The sequence below is a fragment of the Schistocerca nitens genome, chromosome 2 (assembly GCF_023898315.1).
Source record: "Schistocerca nitens isolate TAMUIC-IGC-003100 chromosome 2, iqSchNite1.1, whole genome shotgun sequence".
In the NCBI taxonomy this organism is placed as follows: Eukaryota; Metazoa; Arthropoda; class Insecta; order Orthoptera; family Acrididae; genus Schistocerca; species Schistocerca nitens.
The window spans coordinates 696,723,540-696,747,948 of NC_064615.1; the positions used below are offsets into that span (position 1 = coordinate 696,723,540).

The 24,409-nt window shown below is 40.8% G+C and overlaps 1 protein-coding gene across 1 annotated transcript in view; it reads right to left on the reverse strand.

Moving 5' to 3' along the window:
• LOC126236852 (uncharacterized) overlaps positions 1-24,409 on the reverse strand; it is a 746,554-nt gene that overhangs the window by 420,972 nt on the left and 301,173 nt on the right. The window contains exon 2 of the mRNA XM_049946461.1: positions 24,171-24,274. The gene's annotated coding sequence lies outside the window, so the exon portion shown is untranslated. The remainder of the gene's footprint in view (positions 1-24,170; positions 24,275-24,409) is intronic.

Consider the following 24,409-nt stretch of genomic DNA (forward strand, 5'->3'; position numbering starts at 1 on the left):
CTAATCGACGGCCCTTTAATGCCCGTTTGAGTGGACAAACAAGTGATAGAAGGGGCAAGATCGGGACTTTATGGAGGATGATCCAGTACTTCAAATTTGAGTTTCTGGAGCGTTTCAGCAGTGTGGGCAGCAGTATGCGGACGGGCATTGTCGTGCAACAGCACAACACCTTTTGACAGCAATCCTCGGCGTTTGCTTCGAATTGCAGGCTTTAGCCTGGCAGTAAACATCTCACTGTAACGTACACTGCTTATTGTTCCATTCCATACTCTGCCGTTTACTTTCCGGTTCGTAATGATGGATCTATGTTTCGTCACCAGTAATGATCCTGTCTGAGAAGTTGTCCCCTTCGTTACCACAGCGATCCAACAGATGTCCAGCGCGTTTGTTAATGCAACTGTGTGAGTTGTTTTGGGACCCATCATGCACAAACTTTATGAAACCAAAGTCTGTTGTGGATGATTTCGAAGGCAGAACCGTGACTAGTTTGCAGATGATTTGCTACTTCACTAATTAATCGTCTAAGAGAATCATTTCATGTGAACGGTCAATGGTCATCCGGCTCCTTCATCGTGTGCAACACTTGTGCGACCATTTCTGAAGTTTTCAATCCATTCGTAGACACTCTGTTCTGGCAAAGTACTGTTGCCGTACTGTACTGAAAGCCTTTGATGAATTTCGGCCCCTGATACGCCTTCCGACCACAAAATATGGGTCACTGAACGTTGCTCTTCTTTGGTGCAAATCGACAGCGGAGCAACTATGATTAACGACACGGCAGCGATAACGAAACTAACCTAGCAGCTGGATAATTGCAAAGATATAACAACAAATAAAGGAAGCATGCGTCATCAACGTAAAACGACAATACTACGAAAATAAACAAAAATATAACTAAACTGCGGATAATAATTGACTTACCCTCGTATTTGTTGCATCTCTTGCCACTTAATGTTACCAGACTGTGGGGACGTTGATTGCTGCGGTTCACCCGCTGTTCCAAATGGGTGGAGACATTTCCTTTGGAACTACTATCGGGTGTTTCAGCAGGCCAGTGGACTTGTGACAGAGTGCGTGAGTGAATTTCAAAGGAGGAATGTAAGCGCGCACACTTATGAACATAGTTTTTTCATATTTCAGGAAGGGAGTGTCCACGGGAAATTCATTTGTCACCGGGTGTTGAAATAAACGTTTTGGTATATATTGATGGCAACCTGAATGAGTTGGGAAGACGAACGTCTCGGAAACATCACAGAACCACCTCCCATCGGACTGCATAATCCGCATGCTGTTGGTGTATTCGATGCCTTCTATCAGATAAAAAAACTCGCCGTACCACAAAACACGCTCCCACTCACCTACCGTCCGGTTTCTGCCTTGATTGGCTATGGCTACGAGACGTCCAGACAACTGGGGCCGTCCCGGATTTGAGTGGTGTAAGTAATATCCCGTCCATCAGAGTAAAAGCCCCAGATTTTCAAAAAGTAATCTGTTTGCATAGGCAGCAAAGAAATAGTTCAAACATCCGCCAAGTCTCATGAAACCTCCTTTACCTGTGAATGGTCGATACTAAAATATAATCGATTACCTTATCGACGAAGTCAATAAACTAACGAATTATCTCCACGTCACCGCTTCCTTTCGAACTAGATTAGTAGAAAGACTCTTTTTGGTGGTTCTGTGTTTTAAGAAGAAGAATTTGTAGGTATCCATCAAATTCAATTTGATATTCCGATAAGAGACCTGTGTTATCGAGTGTGAAATATTTAAGAATTTTAAGGTCATGGCAAAAAAACGGAAAACAACATTTAAAGATATACAGACTGGAGAATTTCTTTAAGTGAAATGAGGTGAAGTGAACATGAAGCGGAATGTAAGATCCGAAAACAAGTATGCTTGTATATTTCTTTGATTAAAAAGTAACTGGTGAAACAATAAGGGGACTTCTATTCCTACAAGTTACAATTATTAATTTTAAAAATATTCCTCTTTACACTTACTGTTTTTTGATTGCACATAGGGTAGGGGGGTGGGGGTCGGAGGGAAGGAACCTCTGAGATCGGGTAGGTACAGTGAAGTACAGGTTCAGGAATGCCATGAACTGTGCGCCCTCCTCTAAGGAATGTACGAATTGGATCAGTAGTAATTCGTCAGAAGGGAAGAAAATAGCTGCCGCAGTGGCAATACGTATAAAAGCAAATTATTCCCAACAATGTACAGCGATCCGAGAAGTGCCACAACACATTCGACTTCGAAGGTAAAAAATGAAACAACGGTAAATAATGTATTGTACAAACATACCTATAAGAAAATCATTCTAAAGGTGATGTGATTTTGTTAGTATCAGTACAAACACCAGTAACCATAGATATCATATTTGCTGTGATTATTTAATACTTTCAAAAATGTGACGATATTCAGTCAAAACTGGATGAGTATAACAAAAAACGTTTTGGAACAGTTTCTCAATTTATTCATAGTTTTACAGAACACAGCAGCATCAATCAAGCAATAAGTGCATAGGGGGGGGGGGGTTACTAAAAATATTAATTTTGGAGGTTTGGCTAGAAAAGGTCAGAACAATGTTTTTAGAAGACTGAAGCCTGAATTAGAATGAGCAGTTGTAGGGTTTGGACGTCCAGCCCATATTCTGAATAACTCTGCAAACTCGTCCTGACTGATTTCCTAAAGACATTCAAGGTCTAATTGTAAAAGTCTTAAATCAATTTTTTATTGTAGATTGTGTTAGAATTGCATCACTCACTCATTGTTGTAAATTCGTTAATGTTACATATAAAAACTTTCAAAGTAATGTAAAAACAACATAGTTAATACCAACTGAAAGATTTTTATATGTTATGTGCATTTTGTTGGCGCCGACCGCCTTAGGGAAAAACGATCATCAATAAAATAAGAGAAATCAGATCTGACAAAGAAACATTTAAGTGTTCGGTTTTTGCACACACTCTTCGAGAGTGGAATGGTAGAGAAGTAGCTCAAAGGTGGTTCGATTAACCCTCTGCCTGGTATTTAATTGTGAATTGCAGAATAATCATGCAGATGTAGATGTTCGAGACATTAAAATCTTATTTCACCTCACTCGACGAATGTCCTTTTCTCATGAAGTATTTTCGCAGAGCCGGCCGCCGTGGCCGAGCGGTTCTAGGCGCTTCAGTCTGGAACCACGTGACCGCTACGGTCGCAGGTTCGAATCCTGCCTCGGGCATGGATGTGTGTGATGTCCTTAGGTTAGTTAGGTTTAAGTAGTTCTAAGTTATAGGGGGCTGATGACCACAGATGTTAAGTCCCATAGTGCTCAGAGCCATTTTAACCATTTCTATTTTCGTAGAAATAACGTTGGTGACGATTATTTGTGGTTTCTTATGACACAGATTTCAAAAGTCCATTGCCAAAATTGAAATTTGGTTAAATTAAGTTAGTATGGTACTACATGAAGTAACTGATACTTTAACAGAAAGGCAGAATGATGCTTTTTATAGTACAAAAGAAAAGGATTTGCAGGCTGATCTACCCAAAGCACAATGTCGTAGGAATTTAATGAATTGCTGTTACAACAGCAGCATTAGGGACTGGTTACTTCTGCAGATGTCAGAACATTCTTTGAAATGGCTAGGTGCAAGAACTGAAGGAGAGTATTGTATTTGATCAGGTCCTGAAATTAAATTTAACAGAAACACAAAGACTTGATTGCAATAATATCTTTTAAATGTTACATTTTAATGGTAATCGGTTTCAGTCTTTGAAGATCATCAGCAGATCACTACATGTTTTCTAGGTGGTGTGCAGATACGCCAGGCAGAACAGATGGACTTGTCAACTGGCAGGTTCGACGGGTGTCTGTATACCAGCTAAGGAGACGTGTAATGATCTCGTGATGATCTTCAAAGAGTGAAACCGGATAAGACTAAAATATAATATTTTAAAAATAAATTTGCCATCAAGACTGACTAATTTATTTTCAGTTTCAATACAGATAGCTCTGTTTCCAACTATGCTATCATAAATCACCAAGAAATTATTCTTTTAACGGAGTAGGACGTCAAACGGGATGACTTGGAGCAGGAGAGACACCACAGGAATTTTCAATTTCCACTGTCTATACTTTTAAAAATAAATTCATAAAACTTTGTCAGAATGACCAGAAAGGATTCAGGATTTACCCTTATAGTGGTGGAAGTTCAAAACTATAAGAAAATATATTTTTTTTTACATTTGTATTTCACCTTTTGTTCACTTACCATTGGCTGCATTTGTTGCTATAGGTATACTTTTCTTCATAAGTAAGAGAGATTCTTCGATGAATTTTTCGCAGAATACATACCATGCTTACAGGTGTATGAAATTCCAAAATTTTCCAAATCTATGAAAAACTGTTGTAAAAATTGAGATAATTAACTATAAAATTTGAGTTTTTTCTATGAAGTTTAAAATGTAACAGCACATTAATTTTTTATAAATTAAATAATTTCAAGAGTTTCATACACCTGTAAGTATGGTTTGTATGCTGTGCAAAATTCATCGAACAAGCTCTATTACTTATGAAGAAACGTGTACCTATAGCAACAAACGCAGCCAATAGAAGTGAAAATATGATGAAATTTCACATGTAAAAGTAATTTATTTATTAGCGAGTGCTCAGTTATGAAAGTCTGTTAGTAATCCATGTTGTGGTCGGACGCTACGCAATTTGTTGCATCATTCCGATCGAACTTTTGTTGCTTAGTGTATAGCATCGTCGGCATTCTGCCTTACCATCCAAGCCGTAGGGATTATTGTGTATAATGTTTTAAAACTGAGTGTTTAGTTTGTTGCAGACAATATTGTAGAACTTGAACACTTGTGACGAGTTCTGAATGTCGCCGTCCGCCAATGGCTCGATTACCGTAAGGATAAAATAACATTTAGTGTTTTTTTGGTGGCGTCGGGTGAGGAAGTGAGCTCACACTTAAAATTTCTCAACCCTGAGACTTATTTAATTGTTACTTGTAAGCTAAATTTAGCAGCGGCAATTTGTTTTAACTCATGCGATACTGTCGCTATGCCTTTTTATTTAAAGTTGTTTGAAGTGATTGATTTTGGTTTCATTAACATAGCTCTGCTTGAGATATTTGGTTGCCGCGAGTTGTTGCTGCGTCAGCACACGCGATTTGTTGGACTATAATTGTTGAAAATTTGTTCCACGTGTGTGCCTAGGTGGTGGGTCTGGGCTACACATTCGGGTTCTCGCTTGTTGTTGCGTCTGATGGAACTGAACGTTACATTAAGGTCCAAGTGCACCCAATAACAGCCCTCTGAGTTAAGCGTTCGGGGGGAGGAGCACCCAGGGAGTGAGATCGGACGCATGTACTGTACTTGGCGCCCTCGGTCGGTCCGATAAGTCCGGCCCGAGCGGCACAGCCAGGTGTGACCCGTGTTGGCTGCTCCGCAGGACGTTCATGTCCGCACGTGGCCGATGCCGTGCGCTGGGAACTACTTGTAAGAGAAGAGTCTAATGGATATTATTGCCTGTCTAGTTGGGAGTCCGTATGTAAGGTTGCTGTTTCTTTTAAAGGAATATATTTGGGCAAGGTTTTAAAACTGTCTGTAAGTGAACTTACGGTAGCCCTTTAGGCGCTCAGTGTATTCTATTTTTTATAAAAAGGTATTACCTTCCTGGTTTGAAAAGTTGTCATTCTTTCTTTGGCATTCAGGCAACTGATGGGATTCATGTACAAATGTTCTCTCACTTGAAGTGTATGATAATCGTTATTTCTGTTGATTGACTTCAATAAATATTGTCAACAATAAAAGGTGAATGCTCCCCTACCCTAGGGTCCAGTCCTTCCACTTAGTCCTTTGGGCGTTTAATGATACGCCGAGGTAATACCGGTATGTATGCTTGTTTCACATATCCTAAACCACTGGACCGATTTCACTCAAACTTGATACACGTGTAATCTTCTGTATGTAAACAATCGCTGTAAGGGTAGGGTAAGAATCCCCTGCCTATCAAAGAAGTGCGGATGAAAAAGTAATATAATGCACAAATTATTACTTGATAATTTGAAAATGACAGCACTTAGTGACTTGTAACGAACAGTACACATTATTTCAAACCTTTCCGAAACTTTTTCCGGCAGACAGATAGATAGAGAGAGAGAAGAAGGAAATGGACACAGATAGGACAAGGAGACAGAGAGAGGGAGATGGGGATATAGACCAAAAATGGGAAGAGGAGGAGATGGACAGAGATGGAGCATGGAGGAGATGGACAGAGAGGGGGAGGGAAGGAGGAGACTGACAAGTAGATTACAATAAATCTACACAAGGGAAGTGCCAGATACTCGGCAAGTAAAGTATAAATTGTAAGTATTGTAAAATATTTCACATTAAAACTGTGCCAAATATATTTATAACAGTGGTTCAAAAAATGGCTCTGAGCACTATGGGACTCAACATCTGTGGTCTTAAGTCCCCTAGAACTTAGAACTACTTAAACCTAACTAACCTAAGGCCATCACACACATCCATGCCCGAGGCAGGATTCGAACCTGCGACCGTAGCAGTCGCGCGGTTCCTGACTGAGCGCCGAGAACCGCTTGACCACCGCGGCCGGCCTATAACAGTGGTAAAATGCTTCTGTTGGAGCACAAAAATTGCGTACATGTTCCTCTTAAAAATACTCTGACAGAGCAGTGGGGAACTAACTGCCGCCGGCCGGTGTGGCCGTGTGCTTCTAGGCGCTTCAGTCTGGGACCACGTGACCGCTGTGGTCACAGGTTCGAATCCTGCCTCGGGTATGGATGTATGTGATGTCCTTTGGTTAGTTAGGTTTAAGTAGTTCTAAGTGCTAGGGGACTGATGACCACAGACGTTAAGTCCCATAGTGCTCAGAGCCATTTGAAACATTTGAACTAACTGCCTCAGTACTCATTCCGTCTTCCACACGAAAAATTTTGGCATATGTATATATTCTCATTTTTTTTACGCAAAACATTTTAAACCCTTTTACCCAGTCTCTCTTTGCAGTTAATTCTTCATACTGGGCATCCCTCTGTCAGTGCCGCTGTAAGTACGAGGGGGGGACCCAAAAGAAACCGGATTGTTCTCATAACAAATTTATTGATGAACATTTTTACAAAATTACTTCAGTCACCTTCAAAATACTCTCCATTACATCCGATGCACTTGTCAAGTCTTTTTTCCCACTGTTGGAAGCATGTTTGGAACTCTTCAAGTTTGATATAGTCCAGTGCCCTTTGCGAAGCTGTTTTCACCGCCTCCACATCGTCATAACGCTCCCCTTTCAGCGTTTTTTTCATTCGTGGAAATCGGAAAAAGTCGCACGGGGCTAAGTCCGGCGAATACGGAGCGTGGGGAACGACAGACACCTCTGAGATGCCAAATAGTGGGTCACTCGTAAGGCCGTGTGTGCTGGAGCGTTGTCATGATGCAGAAATCAGTCACCTGATCGCCAAAGTTCAGGGCGTTTCCTCCTCACATCCTCTCGCAGACGCCTTAAAACATCCAAGTAAAAGTTATGGTTAACAGTCTGGCCAGGGGGTACGAATTCCCGATGCACAATTCCGCGAACGTAAACAAAGACAATGATCATCGTCTTCACATTTGACCTCACTTGCCTTGCTGTTTTTGGTCTGAGAGAGTTGGGAGTCCTTCACTGGCTTGACGCTTGCTTGGTTTCTGGGTCATACCCGTAACACCAACCCTCATCCCCTGTAATGACTTTGTTCAAGAAGTTTGGATCACGTGCAATCTCTGTTTTCAAGTCCTGACACACATTCATGCGGATGGTTTCTTGCTCCTGTGTGAGAAGGTGCGCAACAAATTTAGCAGCAACACGTCTCACTCAAAATCCTCTCGCTCGAGCTCCAATTGATTCCTGTCTCTGCTGAAATTTAGTCGATCGTTTGGCGACGATACTCGTTGATCTTTTGGCGGACCTTTTCAATGTTCTCCTGATTTCGCGATGTTGAAGGGCGTCCAGAACGACATTGGTCTTCAACACGCATCTCACCACGTTTAAAGCGCCCAAACCACTCGAAAACCTGTGTGCGGCTCATAGCGTCCTCCTGGAAAGCTTCCTGAAGCATTTGGTGTGACTCCGTTGCAGTTTTTTTAAAGCAGGAAACAAAATTTCACACACACTCTTTGTTCTTTTAAAGTTGCCATAACGACTTCGCAGAGGTAACCAGCCAACAGTAAGAGAAACACAATACCACACTTGCAAGTTCAGCTCTACACTGACGCCGTCTGCACAGCTGTTTCATTAAGGTCTCTACTAACACCATCTAGCGTGAGAACCCTGCACTACGTCTACGAGTGGCAGCGCCCTCAGAGTCCGGTTTCTTTTGGGTCCCCCCTCGTATATGCCTCTCCCCCACTGTTACACCTTTTCTCCCATTCATTTATCCCTGTACCACTGTCTTCTCTCTGACTTAAACTGTCTGTTTTTATGTTTCTTTCCCATTGTCATTATTTCCACCATGCTTCAGCAGCAGGATAACTCTAGTCGGTCCAGCTTATTTTTTCCCTATACCCAGGCGTTTAAAATATCAGTCCAAAATGTGCCCTCCGTTATACCTATGTGTTGAAGTTCGCCAGTGAAGGAGTGTTCAGACCCCGAAGCCCATGTAAGGTCTCCATTCATCTGTATTCTTCATGTTCACTGTCTGCTCTCTCTTTTGGTCCCACTGCTTCTATCTCCACCCTTCCCTCTTTCTCCTTTCTACCACTATCTCTGATCATCAGTATCTCCTTTCTCTTTGGCTCTTACTACTAGTGTGTCGATGCATATCTCTTTCTCTTTAATGTCTCTTTTTCTCCCGCCGCCACTTTCTGTGCACAAAAAAGCGCGAATGCGCTCGAATGACAAAATTTTTGGTGACGAAGACGGAATCAGGATTGATACAGGTGGTTCCCCAATTTTCTGTCAGAATCCTTTAAAAAGGAGCAAATTCAATTTTTTTTAATTCTCAGTTGGTTCCCTCCTTTTATAGTCAAGAAACAGCGTCTCATGCTTATATGAAACGAATTCCAAAGACCTGTAAATTTATGACAGTTTATTTGTGTATTTCGACGCATTTATATATTTTGGAGCATAGAAACAACAAATAAGTAAGCATAATAAAAGGGCAACACAAAATCATTGATTTTACATTTTATCTGGATACTTCGCTCATCAATCACAATTCATCGAAAACTACAGGGTTATGATTTCTATCTTAAAAGAGAAAAAGTGACATTAGGAACATTTTACTGAGTTTGTTATATTTCCATTTTATAAAATTTTTGGCACTTGTTTTAACTTGTTTTCAGACATGGTAAACCCTTTCTAACCCTTTTTCTTTCACTGAAGAACCACTTTGGACATTTTTATATAGGCGTGAAGTTGCCATTGAAAAGAGACAGAGTGTCAAAGATTTGTTGGTGACAAAATGGTGACGAAAAACATAGTCTGGTGACTTCAGAACCCTTGCGATGTCCTAGAAACCCTTGCTATGTTTTCGGTTCGTCAGTTGAAACAATGTTTACGCCTGAGACCGCTTATTACTTGAATATTTTACGTCCATAACTACGGTAAATGATCATTTGGATCTCGGTAATGAATAGAGAATGTCATGTTAAGAACAAAGTACGACACGCTGCCATGAATAGAAACTATCCATCCCCACAGCTGGTACTTTTCGAATCCGAAAATCATGGGTTTTCAGGAAACACCGATGAACAAATGGTACTTTCATAAGCCGCCAAAGGTGCACTCTAGACTACACTTAATGCAAAAGAACAAACCAATTTGCTCAATTTTCCTGGTTTAGAGGAGTGTGTTACGTTTAAATTTTGACCCTGTGCTGTAGGATAGGAATAGCTTGCTCGTTTTTCGAAAGGCATAAAAATGGTCGCTAGGCCAACGGCTATCCAAATCATTTGACACCTCATCTTTGTGTCCAGTTCAGCCAAATCATTTGACACCTCATCTTTGTGTCCAGTTCAGCCCAAGATATAGCCGCTGAAAAATCAGGATTTCTCGCGCTGCTCATTGGAACACATTGGTACCGTGCGTTGTCGTGCACCGACCGATTACTTATTTCATCGACAGCGCGCTATATTTAATTACTAATATGCATTTGTAGCCGGTTTTTGTGTAACAGAATCATGGCAAACCTACGTCTGGCCCACTGAAGACGGAAAGTAGTTGAGCTATATTTACATTTATTGACAGTAGAAACTGAATTTGAAATCGATTTGCTTTTACAAGACGTGACACTCGTCTCCGTTCCTTGTTTGCTGGGATCTACGCTGAAACGCCAAAGAAACTGGAGTAGGCATGCGTATTGAAATACAGGGGTGTGTAAACAGGCAGAATATGCCGTTGCAGTCGGGAACACCTGTATAAGACAACAAGTGTCTGGCGCAGTTGTTAGATCGGTTCCTGCTACTACAATGGCGTGTTATGAAGATCTAAGTGAGTTTGAACGTGGTGCTACAGTTCACGCACGAGTGATGGTTCAAATGGTTCAAATGGCTCTGAGTACTATGGGACTTAACTGCTGAGGTTATCAGTCGCCTAGAACTTAGAACTAATTAAACATAACTAACCTAAAGACATCACACACATCCATGCCCGAGGCAGGATTCGAACCTGCGACCGTAGCGGTCGCTCAGCTCCAGACTGTAGCCCCCAGAACCGCACGGCCACTCCGGCCGGCACGAGCGATGGGATACAGCATATCCGAGCTAGCGATGAAGTTGTTTTTTCCCGTGCGACTATTTCATGAGTGTACCGTGAATACTAGGAACCCGATAAAACGTCAAACCTCCGACATTGCCGGAAAAATATCCTGCAAGAACGGGACCAACGACAACTGAAGAGAATCGTTCATCATGACAGAAATGCAACCCTTCCGCAAACCTCTGCAGATTTCAATGCCGGGCCATCAACAAGTGTCAGATTGCGAACATCATTGATATGCCAGAATGAGATTTTCACTCTGCAGCGGAGTGTGCGCTGATATGAAACTTCCTGTTCGATTAAAACTGTGTGCCCGACCGAGACTCGAACTCGGGACCTTTGCCTTTCGCGGGCAAGCGCTCTACCAACTGAGCTACCGAAGCACGACTCACGCCCGGTACTCACAGCTTTACTTCTGCCAGTACCTCGTCTCCTACCTTCCAAACTTTACAGAAGCTCTCCTGCGAACCATGCAGAACTAGCACTCCTGAAAGAAAGGATATTGCGGGGACATGGCTTAGCCACAGCCTGGGGGATGTTTCCAGAATGAGATTTTCACTCTGCAGCGGAGTGTGCGCTGATATGAAACTTCCTTGCCCGCGAAAGGCAAAGGTCCCGAGTTCGAGTCTCGGTCGGGCACACAGTTTTAATCTGCCAGGAAGTTTCATCATTGATATGGGCTTTCGGAGCCAAAGACCCATTCTTGTACCCTTCACAACTGCAAGACACAAAGCTTTACGCCTCGCCTGTGCCGTCAGCATGTTGCCTGGTCGGACGAGTCTAGTTCCAAATCGTATCGAGCGAATAGACGTGTGCGGGTTGAATCAATGAACCTTGCATGTCAGCAGGTAACTCTTTAAGCTCGTGGAAGCTTTGTAATGGTGTGGGGCGTGTGCAGTTAGAGTGAGATGGGAACCCTGATACGTCTACATACGACTCTGACAGGTGACACGTATGTCAGCATCCTGTCTGATCACATGCATCCATTCAAGTCCATTGTGCATTCCGGCGGATGTGGGCAATTACAGCAGGACAATGCGAGGCCCCACAAGTCTACAAATGCTACAGAGTACCTCCAGGAACACTCTTCTCAGTCTAAACGCTTCCCCTGGCCACGAAACTCTCCAGGAATGAACATTATTGAGCATATCTAGGATGCGTTGCAGCGCGCTGCTCAGAAGAGATCTCCAACCCCTCGTACTCTTACGGATTTACTGTCCGCCCTTCAGGATTCATGGTGTAATTTCCCACCAGCTCTATTTCAGAAAATTGTCGAGTCCATGCCACGTCGTGTTGTGGCATTTCTGCATGCTGGCGTGGGCCCTACACTATATTAGGCAGGTGGACCAGTTTCTTTGGTACTTCAGGGTATTTGCGACGGGTTGCACTGTTAAGAGCGGTACATAATTCCTTGTAGACATGTTCGACACTCGGCGCTGACACACTAAAACATCGGGCGCGGGCAAAAAAGATAGCTTCTTTATGCTGTTTTTATATGTCTCCATATCGAGGTGGGAAATATACGTCACATCCCTCGCCCTCGAAGACTATCTGCCCCTCGCATTTAGCTTGGAATACGAAGTACTAAACTACGGGTCCACAATCTATCAGCCCAGAGCGTCGGAGCGTACTTTCTCTGCTTCTACTAACGTTTCCCGTCTAATTGCATCAACGTAGCTCTCATTGATCAAAATAGTCACTGACGGCTCCAACGCAAGAGGGGGAACCATATTTGCTTTCTTCTGTGGGGATCTTGGGTTATGTTTAAGCTACCGACGGAAGCCGGCATCTTCATTGCCGAAGTTCTTGCAGTTTAGCAAGCCTTACAATACGCAGCAAACCAGGTCAACGACACCCTTATTGTCACTGATTCGAAGAGTTCACTGGAAAACCTGGAGAAACAGCGGTGTGGCTCAAACACTAACTGCCATGTACTCGATGCAATGAAGTTAATCTCTAAGTATGAAAGTCAACATTAATGTGTCCAGTTGTTATGAATCAAGGGTCACTGGTATTTCATGCAACGAGATGTCGGACCACCTGGCGAGACAAAGTGTGATTGCTCACCAATTTCACTACACTTGAGTTCCACATGCAGATTTTGTGGCTGGCGTAATGAAAAAGGTCTATGAAGAATGGTCACAGACGTGGGAGATCTCACAACAGCCCAAAGGAAGACATTATGCCACACAGCCGGCTATTCCTTGTAAAACCTGGTTCTCCCAAATCGATAAATGGTTCAAACGGCTCTGAGCACTATGGGACTTAACAGCTGAGGTCATCAGTCCCCTAGAACTTAGAGCTACGTAAACCTAACCAACCTAAGGACATCACACACGTCCATGCCCGAGGTAGTATTCGAGCCTGCGACCGTAGTGGTCGCGCGGTTCCAGTCTGAAGCGCCTACAACCACTCGGCCACCCTGGCCGGCCCAAATCAAGGTGTCCAGAAATCATACCATTACTAAAACGCTCATCCGTCTGGGTTACGGCTGTTATCCTTCACTTCTTTATAGGATGGAAGTTCAGCTACCTCTGTACTGCGAAGTCCACCTAACAGAGCTTGCAGACCTTAGACATATGATACTAGGGTATTCACGCTATGACAGACAGCACCCCGAGTTTCTCAAGGCCTTAATCTGAGCAGGAATTCCCCAACCAACATCTATGACGGCCTGTGTCAGTATTGCCCGGTTTCTGCAAGAAGCAGGTATGCAGTTACAAGTCAGACACAAAGGTTCTAGCGTAAGAGCTTGTGATGTATGGACTGTATTGAGTATGTGAATGTACAAAGTGTATCATGAAGTTTACCTGAAATTAATGTAATATCTAATACTTAAGCTGTGTATGTCATATTGTATGCCAGATCTGTAGATACTCACTTCCCTTGCTAAATGGTTAATGCCAAAGGCCAATAAATTAATAAAACAACATCTTATCGCGCTTATTCCATACAAACGACTGGTACATTTGCACCACTCCTCTGCCACGACTTATATCGATAATTGAGGACCACACCACGAACAGGTACAAGTTAAGCAACATTTATAGCAGTTCCAAGAGAGCAGTGTACACTTCTAACGGGGTCACAAATATTTTCTCCGGCGAACTAATTTTATACCACATGTTTGTTAAGCCTGCAATTCCAGGCGCTGGACGACAGTTGGTTCTCATTGCGGGCAACAAAAGAAGGGAAAAAAGAATGTAAGTTTATTTAGAGGCTTTTTTCTCTGCGGGAACTTAGTTAAGGCTCCTCGCAGGAGGTAACGGACTCGTAATTCATTTAGCGCACGCGCCCGGCACTCTGCGGTGGGAGCATTAGAGGCGAGAACAATGGACGCAGGTTCGTTTGTGTTTACTAATTATGTGCTGTACATCTCGTGCGGTATTATCCAAACCGAACACGCAGCAGGCAATTAGCCACGAGTTACTGCGAATATAGAGGAGCGAGATAAGGTCCTGCCCCTGGAACGGAGCAGGGCACACGGTGACCCTTCATTGTTGATTCATGTCTGGCCGCGAGCAGCATCTGAAATTGTGACCCAGAACTGCGGATGCACAGTTCTGTTTTCGATTCTGCACTGCATAAGCGTAATTCTCTTCTTCTGCAGCTATCGCAGCAACTAACATCACGTGTTAATTCTCTCATAGTAGCTACCGAATCCAAACTCAGGAAAATGATACGTCAGTTGTAGGTATTTTTATTTAGGAGTTATCGTAGTTCTTACCCTTCCGTTCTTGACATTTGTATTTCGTGCATCCGTATGTTACAGTAAACAGAACTGAATAAAACTAAATCTATCTTATTAAAAACAGAAATACAGAGTATTGATTTCCCGCAATAATACTTGTTTTGTATTTCGCTCTGAACAGACTTCTGACTTTCTAGGACATCCTAACACAATACTAAACAGATAGTCCCCACATTTTGGGGTAATTCTTCTGATTCAAAAAGGGTATTTTTGGCTCAAAAACGGGCTGTTCGAGCTATATGTGGTGTAAGTTCGAGAACCTCTTGTCGACCCCTATTCAATAGTCTGGGAATTCTGACGTTGCCCTCACAGTATATATTTTCTTTCATGTCGCTTGTTGTTAACAGTATTACCTTATTCCCAAAAGTTAGCAGCTTTCAGTCAGTTAATACTAGGCAGAAATCAAATCTGCATGTGGAATGCACTTCCTTGACTCTTGTGCAGAAAGGAGTGCACTATTCTGCTGCATCCATTTTCAATGAGCTACCACAAGAACTCAAAAATCTTAGCAGTAGCCCAAACGCTTTTAAGTCTCAACTGAAGAGTTTCCTCATGGCTCACTCCTGTTCTGTCGAGGAGCTCCTGGAAGAGCTGAAAAATTAAGCAAATTCCAGTGTTACATTGTTGATTTTCTTTATTTAAACTTACGAATTGTCGCCTGAATACGTTTCTTGTATTTCATTTTATCTGCTTCTACTATCGCGTTATAATTTCATGTATTGACTCGTTCCATGACCATGGAGACTTCTCCTTAATTTGGTCCCACGGAACAATAAATAAATAAATAAATAAATAAATCGTCAGTGAGAATTTATATGTCTGTACAAAAAACACAGGCATAAAGAAGATATAAGCAAATTAATAAACTTTGTATTACATTATGCTCAAAGAATGAAACTATACGAATGTACAGTACTACACAAATAAGTACTGACACAGGTTGCTATATTATGTGGAAGAAGTTACTGTTAAATGTGATGGGCAGATAAGAAACAGGGGGAGATGAGAACAAAAGAGTGTTTAATGTGGCTGGGAAACATCTATAAACATTCCATTGATATCTTCCCCCCCCCCCCCCCCCCACACACACAAAAAAACAAAACAAAAAATTGTCTGTTCGTCACATTCATCAGCCGGCGAGTCATATCAGGTCTAAGACCTGAAATTATCGTTTGCTGCACTTTTTTACTGTCAGCCTTATTACTGAAGTTGGTTTTAATTATTTCCCATTTTGCTGTTGAACTCTTGCAGAGAGGCCTACAAGAACTCCCACCCATATCAACAAAAACAGTTTTAAATAAACGCTACCAATTAAGGAAAATCTATTAACACAAACGCAATGAAATCTTGTGCAGAATGTTTCTTTAAATTCTAGGTTCTGTCGAGAAACTGCGCATGGTGAAGTGTCATTCACTTTTAGTACGTAAGCGTCTTTCAAAGGAGACTGATAAGCAACGTTGTGATCGCCCCATGAAAGATTAATAAATGCAGATGATTGAAGAAGATGTACGTCAGTCCATGTAACGGATAATTGTAATAAATTAGTGTACACAGTAAGGTCAGCGAGCTTTTCATTTTGAGGTTCTCCCTAACGCATGTCATTGTACTAACCACACCTACGTATGAATTTCGTTTATCTGCTGTTCTAAAACAAAGTAAAGAGCATATATTTATGTCTCACGTCTTGTAGAAAGTAAAAACACCATTTCCTTGCTCTCTGTTATCTTATCTTCACCTGAGTTGGTTTTCATTTATTTCAAGACACATGACTATCCTTTACTAATAAATTTTAAATCTTCTTTTCGTGTTTTAGTTTTCTTTTCAAACGATGGGAACCGAATGGTTGGTAACGTGTCAATTGTCGGCCAACCGCGCGCTGATTCATGCACATTTGCATTTTTAATAAGTGGAACCTTGCAATCTAAATTTCAGATTACAGTCTTTATTTGTGTAGCCCACATTAATCTGTTGTGTGATACATAGTATTGTCACAGCTCGCCGTCAGCAACTGCTACCCAGTAACAACTCTGTACGTAACTACAAAGGAAAAAATAACAGCAGCATATAACAGCCGTTTTTTACAAGTAGGAAGTTCACATTCATTGTAAATTGAAACTGTCATATATTCGAGGTGCTGAGAACCACAAGGACCTAAAGCTCACCGTAATCGGTTCTATGATTGTAGCACCATTGCATGCTCCGGACACCTGGATCTCTATACTTCGTCCTACATTGTAAATTCATGTACATTCACTGTACCTTCACGACAAGGCGTCTCACCGATTTCTCAGGTCAATTCTGTATGGGTCCGAAGCACGAAGCATGATTTTGTTGCTATGCATTGCTCAATTGAAAACATAATTTAGAGTGTGCATCATGCACTAGTAGCGATACTTCAGATTTATGTGAACCTCAAATCACGGATTGTTCTTAATGAAAATGACGATAGCAAGGACAAGGAGGTGTTAGAATAAGTATTAATTGTGTTTGTGTGTGTGTGGTGCATTTAGTATGTGTTCTTTGTGTTCTAATTCCAGTTTCACGTAAATTACAAACTTTACAACAGGCAAAAGACACAATTGTCGGTAGTCTATATATTGAAATTTTGTGAATTACCATAAACAATAAATGTAATTTCAAATGTTAATTAATATTTCAAAACATAAAGTAAGTACACTATTTTTTCCTAGGAGATACAGGATGTTGAGACTTGGTTAAAAAACAATTCGGACCTATGAGATTGCATTCTTGTCTATAAATTTGATTCTCAGAAGGATCAATTTTTCTCAAAAGTGTTTTCTGTGCTTTAGGCCCTTATAATTATCAGTGTCACATTACTTTACCAAACTCCTGCTTTGATCACTGTGATGTATCCTCCTTTCGAATAATCAACTTTCGGAAGAATTAAGTACCACGTCATTTCATAACAGCATTTTGAATGGCATACATTTCCATTTGAAAGAAAACTTTATGCCCACAGCAACGGGATGATACTTGTGCTGATAAAATAGCATCCCTGATACCATCAAATTTATTAGACATGAGAAGTTATCGATACTTCAGTAATGCTTACTATTTAGGCATTTCGACGTAAAATAGAAATGATGTCTGTATCATGGGTTGAACACAGTCTGTGACGCAGAGTCACACCTTTTTATTAAATCAGTAGAGTACAAAAGCTTTTCAGCCATGACTGGTGCATATGCAACTCACTGTATTTGCCAAAAATGCAACTGAGATAGATAAACAGCTAAAGCCGTTGCTGAATCAAGGATAGATTACCTAAAGTAGAGGAAAATCGTGATAATATACAATGTTAAAGATGATTTCTGATAATACGAGAAACTGAAACGAATCCTACAGTGATTTTTTCAAAATAAGTGCTGCATCAGAAGTATCAAACGCAGATGAGCTTCATTTAGTAATATAGCATATGCAGCTGTATCAGGACGCCTAAAAGTAGGCAGACCACAAGGCGCCAGTGTCATCTACAACTGTTCTTATATTGCTCTAGCATGATAACATTTCAGCTGCAGTCTCCAAGCCATCTATCATAAACGAAATCTCTCAACGCTTTAAATAGCTATACATGTACAAACATTAATGATGTACTTGAAAAACTGAGAAACTCCTCCGTATTGGAAGTCGATTAAAAATATAAAGAATGCTCTAGCGCAGTGGTCTTCAAATTGCGGCAGCGGGCCGCATGTGGCCCCAATCAAGTATTCATTCGGCCCGCAGCACTCAGCAATATTTTACTATAACATTGCATCTACCAACTAAAAGCACAATCCGAAAACGTCAACAACGTTATGAGTCATCTGTCGTAAATCTTCTTAAAATGTTATTTTATGCTCAAGAAACTTATATAGTATAGTATTTTAAAGCGTGCTTAATTTTATTTGACATTGGTGAACTCGGCCGTGAGGTAAGTAAAGTTCGCCGTTTACCTCAAGGGCAAATGGGTAATTAACGCGGCCATTGCGGGGAGGTTAAGATATGTGAGAAGACGAATATTTTGTTGTTTGTCTTCCAGTACTGACAACTCATAGCTGATACGGCATACTTTTTGGCACATAAGTAATATGGAAATATAAAGGTCGTCAAATATGTGCTAACTGAAAAATATTTAATTGTCATTTTTTGAGAAATCATGTCTTCTTATTTCCAATTACATACTGCACACAAAAATCCAGTCTTCATTGCAAATATAAATTTTTAATTACCAATATTTTTAAACGATTGTTAACAATGATAGTTATGAAATTCATGCCTCTTGTTACGTTCGACATCTACGGCGGTCAGCATGAACTACGTGTTTCATGGAGCCGTATTGTCAGTTATCTGTGGGATGAGGAGCAGATCGTCTGAAGACAGCCTTGATTTTGTTATAGTTTTCAGCTAAGTTATTCTGTATGTGGCAAAGGAATTATCATTATAAGGTAAGTAGCAATATAATTTTTTATTTATGTATGAATCTACATGAAATAACCTTACATTTCAGGTTGTCGCCTATCTGAATTTATTTGTGGGAAACTGAGACCGAAAAAATGACGACGTTGCCAGTGATGTCCGCTGTAAGTTCGCAATATTGTACGGGTGCGATTTAAGAAACTTGCTCCTATAGTGAGCTTCAAAATATATTTAGCATTATGAGTGAACATAATGTTACGAAAAGATGGGATGAATTTTCTAATGTGATCGTTATACTTATTTATTAATCAAATAATAGTTTTGTACTACAGTATGGCAACAGGAAGACGTTATGGAAAGTGGAGCACAGGTGAATACCCTTTTGCTGTAACAATATGTCTAAATGGGGATCATGCATTAAGCGAATGTGCACACACATAAAATGTTACTAAGCCAAAAATTAAGAGACATACTGGAAACAAAAATAAAAATGCAAACGAAGTACAAACATTTTTTGCAGCAGAGAAACTATTTCCCAATGAAGGTTAAAATTAATTGCAAAGGCATACTGTAACGTATGGAGAGACGGTGTTCAGATTTTGCGTGTTGGAAGAATTAAAAATTGCTTTCGGCACAGCAGAAACAAACGGAGTTATAGCTTCACCTGTGGAAAGCAAGGGTTTTGTAGACTCTGCGGGGAAACCACCACAGAAATTCGTTGGTAAAAAAGAGGAATGCACTGCGGGTTCTACGGGGAAAGTCGAATAGAAAAATCTCATCAGATGCAAAATGGTTCAAATGGCTCTGAGCACTATGGGCCTTAACTTCTCAGGTCATCAGTCCCCTAGAACTTAGAACGACTTAAACCTAACTAACCTAAAGACATCACACACCTCCATGCCTGAGGCAGGATCCGAACCTGCGACCGTAGCGGTCGCGCGGTTCCAGACTGTAGCGCCTAGAACCGCTCGGCCACTCCGGCCGGCCATCAGATGAATGAAATGAAAAATGTGGATACATGAGAAGTGTGCAGGAGTGAGAAAAGGAGTGAAAAATTTATACTGTAATGTCTGAAAATTGGACATAAGAACTAATATATGGAACATCTCTGTAAACTTAGAGTAGAACACATCTTGAAGCTCAGGGAAATGTTTTACAAGGGCGGTACAATTTATGAACCAACTGTAGAAGCTAGGAAACCTGAGTGTCTTAAATTGTACCGCTTGCAAAGGTTTAGAAAATTAAGTGTAGTGTATCTATTTCTCCCAGAAGCTCCATTCTGTAATTGAGATGCCAAGAACACTCTTCAGTTGAGAGTGGCACTGTTTAAATAATTTTATAACTTACTGTTTAGGCTATAATAAATAAAACCTCAAAAGTGGTACAATTCAGGCATCTCTCCCCTATACGGGAATGTTTTGCTTCTTCCTCTCGTTACGAAGAACAACTTCGGCATTTCTATAAACTTTCTCTTAAGGCGGTCTCTATCATCCGTCGTTATCTCTTACAGTTTCTCAGCTGTTATTCCAAAGCATTTTTATTTTAAAAGTGGAGAACTGAAGAAACCTTAACCATCAATAAGACTGATTAATTGGAATTAGCTAATTAGTATGTACAACACAGTTTCATTACACACTTATAAGCATGTACCTCGGCTTAATTCAGTTAATAAGGATGGCTGATGGAAAACAATTCTGAGCCGTTCTGCGACTTACATTAATACCTTCAAATGTAACGAAATTTTAGGTCTTTATGAAACTCCCTACCGTTGCCAGTACAAAAATTACAAGCTAACTAAAAAGGGATCGCAGTAGGACGCCTAAAGGAGAACAGTAGCACACGGGATTTCTGAAATAACAGTATTATTATCGTCACTACTGGCGAAGAGACTGAGGTAACGCACTATGAATCAGAGGCTTTCACCGGAGTGAAACAGAATTTTGATGGCATGCGTAATGACTGACACAGCACGATAGCCGACGCAGCACAACCAGCACGTGTCTGACCCGGTTAAGACCACGGTTCCCCAGTTTCGGGCAGGAGCGATTCCCGCCACATATGACGGGTTGTCTGTGTACTGAGGCAGCTACAACAGTTTGAATACCAAATTCATATTTTTCAGTATACATACAGAATTCTATCATTCATTCAAATGTTCTTATTTGGGTGGCGTGTATATTTACAGACTACAAGTACTTTTACTTATATTTGAAATTTACAATTTCCTGTGGACTTTAAAGGTTTTATTGCTGACTTTTTATTATCAGTTTCTCACAATATTTTCAGCACTCAATTTAAAGTATATGCATTTACTTATGTGATTTCTCTATTTCACTGACAAACCACTGTTTATTCATGTTATTTCTGTAGCCACAGTCGGGACAGCAGTAATTCTATACACACCCTGGAACCGTCCTAAACACTTTGCTCACATAATAATACAATAACTTCGTCAGCTGCTTCCCTTTGAAATTCTCACGAAAAAGAACAAATTCCCAACAGATTTCTATTTTACTCCAGACTGGTTTACATTGAATTGAATTCATCAGCTAATGACAAAGTAAGTACACTACACAGTTTGAGACACACGAGTTGTGGCCGCTGCAGGACAGTCTGCGGAGACACTATTTATGGTAGAGCGTCTTTACCACCTCGTCATTCGCAGGGACATGGTGTACAACGACCTTGATGGTCGTCACATCGAACGTTACTTGTAGTAAATCAGAATAATACGGGTCTTTTGAGAAGGACAAAAACGGTTTATCTGTAAACAACGTTTTTTTCCGTTGTTTATTAATGAGTGGAACTGTAAAACAAATGATGTACTGGATGACGCTTAATAAATTACACGTACAAGTGGTCGCATTACCAACATGTTTCTAAACATGGACATGGGTACACGTAATATGTAAGCGCTATAAGCGACGTTTGTAAATTTCAAAAGCCAAGCTTAGCATATGTCTCTTTTAGGAGAAGTTCATGTCTTCTTTTTTCTAATTACATATTGCACACAAAATGTGCGTTGGAAGTGGAACAAGTGACACCGAATGTACCAAAAGCCACAAAAAATATTTTATGTTGCTTTTGTCTGTTAGAACGAAGCATTGCTATCGTTAAATGGTCGACTACAAACGCTGTAATTGCTAACAGATACCTCACTCATTCTCACTCCATTGGTCTCTCTGAAAAATGACGATCCCGCACCGTTTTCACTATTTTACACTACAAGCCTCCAGTTCTTACGTCTCGTGCCGCTTCCTTACATTTAGTGTGTGATATCCGTAATTCACTGATAGCATAATTATTAGCGTTAAAATAAATCACTATTACTTTTTCATTCACTCTGTACACACGTGCCACGAAATTTAAGGAAAAAGTTTGAGAAGTACTAAAATAAATAAAATTTGAAACCTGAAGAATAATACGAAACTGTTATCTAATTCAGTGTAATCTTATGATTACAATGTTAACAATTTGGATACAATCTGTCTATAGTGCTGTAAAACAAAAAGTAAGATCATAAAAATTTAATGTTGGAAACCCTTCTAAAGTCAACTGAATACAGTGGCTTAGGGTTACTAACGTAGGACTGCTAGTCTTACTAAAAAGTACTGTTGGAGATATATCATGTATCTCTTATGAGATGGAATGGGAATACCTGAACAGTACAGCCAGAATTAAAAGGTTCGTTAACGATTATGTACTGATAGGTAGCTGATGGGTACTGACACGTTTCATTAGGGGCACTGATAATTGAAACTTAGTGATATGACGTATTGGTTAACGCTCGTAGTTTATACCTGGCAAACAAAGAATTTAAAAAAAAATGTGACTGACATTTAGTTTACTGGGAGGTTTCTTAAATGACTTCGAGAGAATCCTGTCACCCATTCTATTATGTCTACGACTTTTCTTCCACCGTTTTGCAACAAATATCGGTAGGCGCGGTGGCACAGGTGGTAGGTCGTAAGTGTCATACATTCGATTTGTGATTGCATCATAGAGCTATTCTCGATTTAATACGTCTACTTACGAGCCGAGTTCTTGTCATATGCCGAAAAATTTTTGCTTTCGGCTTTAAAGTGAAAAAAATCAACGAGGCTCATAAAACGCGCGGTAAGACCTATTGTGAGGCACGTATTAATGAAAGAACTCGCAGAGAATGGTTTTAAAGCTTCAAGAACGGTGATTTTGACCTCGAAGACCGCCATGGTGGTGGAAGACCGAAGGTTTTCGAGGCTACTGAAACCGACGGAAACAGGAGTCTGTTATCGAAAGCAGTTAAAGCGTTTGAGCGGAGCACTGAAAGACAAACGACCACAGCACAGCGATAGACATGAAAACGTGGATTTTCAGCCTGCCAATGCTTGACCCCCATGTCGGAATACCCGAAAAAGTTACTTGGAGACATTGACATGGGGAGTCCTAACCCACCCGCAGTATTCTCCAGACGTTTCTCCCTCTGACCACCATCTTTTTTCGACGAAAAGCACCGTAGCTGGCTGAACAACACTTCCACTCATACGAACAAGTGCAAAATTGGATCAATTCATGGATCTCCTCAAAAGACGCACAGTTATGCAGTTGTGGGATTCGTATGCTGCCCGAAAGTTGGAAGAAAGTAACGGCCATCGATGGATAATACTTTGAGCCGTAAATGTTTTTTTTTAAGTTTTTTACAATAAAGCCTTGAACTTCGAGAATAAAGGCTGAAGCAATGTCTTAGTAGGTTACGTAAAACTCTTCGAGAAAAACAGTTCATAAACTGAAGTAACATCTCCAATGTAAGTGTAGCCGTGAGCAAATGAATGCTGACAGGCACTTCCAGAATAACGAAATAGTCAACATTCATTACGAAGCATTTTCTATAGTCACTCTTGGCTACCTTTTCATGGCAGAAGCATAATAGTGAAGGAACAAGACTATATATCTAATGGTACTAACAGGAGGTTTTTATATAAGCCAACAGTCTCGTTATTATATTATCATGTAGATACACAAAGCATCACGATAAACTAAACTGCGAATGACTCTCAGAACTGAAACGAATGATATACAGCGCAGTCAATAATCTCACTGACGCTGATATTTTGACATGTAGATCGCAAGCGTTTCCCTCCGAGCGGTGATACATCCGAACTGTTATTGGCACGAGCTTGTCAGCTGGTTATGTGAATGTCAATCAGTGTGTCGGACCGACAGTCTAGCTAGTATATCTACGATTGACTGCCATTGTGCAGCTAGAGAACAACCTACCTGATTTCTTCAGGGCACGGTGTACAGCTTCACGGATCAACAATGCTTCGGCGCTGCTTTGACTCGACGCAGCTGATCTCTAATATTCTCTCCTTGGAGAACACCTGAAAAAGAGAACAATAATTCTGAAAAATTAATGCCTTTGTGCTCAACAACGAAATAGAGCTACTGCGCTAGCTTCTTAGTACCCAACAGCAATTGTATTTGGTCACAATTCCTTTTTGGAAAAATGTACTACG